The sequence below is a fragment of the Coturnix japonica genome, unplaced genomic scaffold (assembly GCF_054131305.1).
Source record: "Coturnix japonica strain WE unplaced genomic scaffold, WE-NBRP24 Scf158, whole genome shotgun sequence".
NCBI classification, from domain to species: domain Eukaryota; kingdom Metazoa; phylum Chordata; class Aves; order Galliformes; family Phasianidae; genus Coturnix; species Coturnix japonica.
In genome coordinates, this window is record NW_028189061.1 from 81,751 (window position 1) to 86,809 (window position 5,059).

The window sequence follows — 5,059 nt, forward strand, 5'->3', positions numbered from 1 at the left end:
CCTCCCCCCCCGACCGGAAGTTCGTCCCCGGATTCGTCCGAGTCCCACGGGGGGGGGCGGGGCGGGGCGCGGCCTGTGGGGTCACGTGACCGTCAGCGGAACCATAGCGACCCATAGAGACCCATAGAGACACATAGGGACCCATAGGGACACATAGAGACACATAGGGACCCATAGAGACCCATAGAGACCCATAGGGACTTATAGAGCCCCATAGAGACCCATAGGGACCCATAGGGACCCATAGAGACCCATAGGGACCCATTGAGAGCCATAGGGACCCATAGGGACCCATAGAGACCCATAGGGACCCATGGAGACCCATAGAGACCCATAGAGACCCATAGAGGCCCATAGAGACCCATAGGAACCCACAGGGACCCAGAGACCTATAGAGACCCATAGAGACCCATAGGGACCCAGAAACCCATAGAGACCCATAGAGACCCATAGAGACCCATAGAGACCCATAGGGACCCATAGGGACCCACAGAGACCCATAGAGACCCATAGAGACCCATAGGGACCCAGAGACCCATAGAGACCCATAGGGACCCATAGAGACACACAGGGACCCAGAGACCCATAGAGACCCCATAGAGACCCCATAGAGACCCACAGAGACCCATAGAAACCCATAGAGACCCATAGGGACCCATAGGGACCCATAGAGACCCATAGGGATCCACAGAGACCCATAGAGACCCATAGGGACCCATAGGGACCCACAGAGACCCATAGGGATCCATAGAGACCCATAGAGACCCATAGGGACCCATAGGGACCCATAGAAATCCATAGAGACCCATAGAGACCCATAGGGACCCATAGAGACCCATAGGGACCCAGAGACCCATAAGGACCCATAGGGACCCATAGAGACCCACAGGGACCCATAGGAACCCATAGAAACCCATAGAGACCCATAGAGACCCATAGAGACCCACAGAGACCCATAGGGACCCACAGAGACCCATAGGGACCCGTAGGAACCCATAGAGACCCGTAGGAACCCATAGAGACACATAGGAACCCATAGAGACACATAGAGACCCATAGGGGCCCATAAGGACCCATAGAGACCCATAGAGACCCATAGAGACCCACAGAGACCCACAGGGACCCAGAGACCCATAGAGACTCATAGAGACCCAGTGGGACCCATAGGGACCCATAGAGACCCCATAATGCCCCATAGCGAACCCATAACGCCCCACAGAGACCCCATAGTGCCTCACAGTGACCCATAGAAACCCCATAGTGCCCCATAGCAGCCTTACTGTGCCCCATAGCGGACCCATAGTGACCCCATAATGCCCCATAGCGGACCCATAGCATCCCACAGAAACCCCATAGTGCCCCATAAATTCTCCACTGTGCCCTATAGGGTCCCCATAGGGTCTCCATTGTGCCCCATAGCAGCCCTATATATGGGGTCTCCATTGTGCCCCATAGCAGCCCTATATATGGGGTCTCCATTGTGCCCCATAGCAGCCCTATATATGGGGTCTCCACTGTGCCCCATAGCAGCCCTATATATGGGGTCTCCATTGTGCCCCATAGCAGCCCTATATATGGGGTCTCCATTGTGCCCCATAGCGGACCCATAGTGCCCCATAGGGTCCCCATTGTGCCCCATAGCCCCACAGTGTCCCCATAACCCCATATCCCCATAGTGTCCCCATAACCCCACAGTGTCCCCATAACCCCATAGTGTCCCCATGACCCCATAACCCCACAGTGTCCCATAACCCCATAGTGTCCCCATAACCCCATAACCCCATAGTGTCCCCATAACCCCATAGTGTCCCCATAACCCCATAGTGTCCCCATAACCCCATAACCCCATAGTGTCCCCATAACCCCACAGTGTCCCCATAACCCCATAACCCCATAGTGTCCCCATAACCCCATAGTGTCCCCATAACCCCACAGTGTCCCCATAACCCCATAGTGTCCCCATAACCCCATAACCCCAGTGTCCCCATAACCCCACAGTGTCCCCATAACCCCACAGTGTCCCATAACCCCACAGTGCCCCATAACCCCATAACCCCACAGTGTCCCCATAACCCCATAACCCCACAGTGTCCCCATAACCCCACAGTGTCCCCATAACCCCACAGTGTCCCCATAACCCCATAACCCCACAGTGTCCCCATAACCCCATAGTGTCCCCATAACCCCATAGTGTCCCCATAACCCCACAGTGTCCCCATAACCCCATAACCCCACAGTGTCCCCATAACCCCATAACCCCATAGTGTCCCCATAACCCCATAACTCCACAGTGTCCCTATATCCCATACACCCCACACCCCATACCCCCATGTCCCTATAGCGACCCCATACACCCCATGTCCCCATAACCCCACATCCCTCCCGTGCCCCATAACCCCACGTCCCCATATACCCCATCCCATACCCCATAGCCCACACCCCAACCCCAGCCCCACACCTCAATCCCAGCCCCACATCCCCATAGCCCCAACCCCACAACCCCAGCCCCATATCCCACCCCACACCCCAACCCCATACCCACCTCCAGCCCCACATCCCAACCCCATATCCCACCCCAAACCCCACACCTCAGCCCCACACCCCACCCCCATATCCCACCCCACACCCCATACCCTAAATCCCAACCCCACACCTCAATCCTAAACCCCACAACCCCATACCCCACCCCAAACCCCACAACTCAGCCCCATATCCCCCAACCCCAAACCCTACAACCCCATATCCCACACTAAACCCCATAACTCAACCCCATATCCCACCCCAAACCCTACAACCCCACATCCCACAACCTCAAACCCTACAACCCCATATCCCATCCCATACCCCACATCCCAATCCCACATCCTATATCCCCATATCTCATCCCAAACCCACACCTCAACCCCAACCCCACACCCCATATCCCCCAACCCCAAACCCCACAACCCCATATCCCATCCCAAACCCTACAACCCCATATCCCACCCACACCCCAACCCCATATCCATACACACCAACCCCACACCCCACACCCCATATCCCATCCCCACATCCCCATACCCCAAACCCAACCCTACAACCCCATATCCCACCCCAAACCCCACACCCCAACCCCAGCCCCACATCCCACCCCACACCCAACCCCATACCCCCCCATCCCATATCCATACACACCCCATATCCTACAACCCCACATCCCATCCCAAACCCTGCCCCCCAATCCCGATTCCACACCCCAATCCTACACCCTACAACCCCACATCCCATTCCAAAGCCTGGATCCCAATCCCAACCCCATATCCCTAATCCCAACCCCACAGCCCAGTCCCAATCCTACACCCTAGAACCCCACACCCCATCCCAAACCCCACACTCCAACCCCACATCCTATATCCCCATATCCGACCCCAAACCCCACACCCCAACCCTACATCCTATATCCCCATATCCCACCCCAAACCCCACAACTCAACCCCATATCCCCCAACTCCAAACCCCACAACCCCATATCCCACAACCCTAAACCCTACAACCCCATATCCCATCCCAAACCCCACATCCTACATCCCATATCCCACCCCAATCCCAGCCCCATATCCCATCCCAAACCCCACATCCCAGCCCCATATCCCCCACCCCATATCCCACACTAAACCCCATACCCTAAATCCCAACCCCACACCTCAATCCTAAATCCCACAACCCCATATCCAAACCCCAAACCCCACAACTCAACCCCATATCCCCCAACCCCAAACCCTACAACCCCATATCCCATCCCAAACCCTACAACCCCATATCCCATCCCAAACCCTACAACCCCATATCCCACCCAAACCCTACAACCCCATAGCCCCAATCCCAAACCCTACAACCCCACATCCCATCCCAAACCCCACATCCCAACCCCATACCCACCCCAAACCCTACAACCCCATATCCCACCCCAACCCCAAACCCTACAACCCCATATCCCTCCCCAAACCCCACATCCTATATCCCATATCTCACCCCAATCCCAACCCCACATCCCATCCCAAACCCCACACCCTAATCCCAGCCCCATATCCCATCCCAAACCCCACATCCCAGCCCCATATCCCCCACCCCATATCCCACACTCAACCCCATACCCTAAATCCCAACCCCACACCTCAATCCTAAACCCCACAACCCCATATCCCACCCCAAACCCCACAACTCAACCCCACATCCCCCAACCCCAAACCCTACAACCCCATATCCCATCCCAACCCCATATCCCCCAGTTCCAACCCCAAACCCTACAACCCCACATCCCCAACCCCAAACTCCAACCCCAAATCCCACCCCACATCCCCACCCCCCACCCCATCCCCATCGCAGTGTCCCCCTGGCCCCATATCTCCCCCTATATCCCCCATATCTCCCCCGTATCTCCCCCATATTCCCCCATATCTCCCCCGTATCTCCCCCATATTCCCCCATATCTCCCCATTTTCCCCCATGTCTCCCCCTATATCCCTCATATCCCCCATATCTCCTCCTATATCCCCCATTTCTCCCCCCATATCCCCCATATCTCCCTATATCCCCCCCCATATCTCCCCATACCCCCCATATCTTCCCCTATATCCCCTATATCCCCCATATCTCCCCCCATATCCCCCATATCCCCCATATCTCCCCCTATATCCACCTTATCTTCCCATATCCCCCTATATGCCCCATATCCCCCCATATCTCCCCCTATATCTCCCATATCCCCCCATATCCCCAATATCCCCCCTTTAAGTCCCTATATCTCCCCCTATATCCCCCATATCCCCCTATATCCCCCTATATTCCTCTATATCCCCCCATATCCCCCATATCTCCCCCTATATCCCCCATATCCCCCTATATCCCCCATATCTACCCATATCTCCCCATATCACCCATATCTCCCCCACTATATCCCCCATATCCCCCTATATCCCCCATATCTCCCCTATATCTCCCCATATCCCCCATATCTCCCCCCATATCCCCCATATCCTCCCATATCCCTCTAGATCCCCCCCAATATCCCCTATATCTC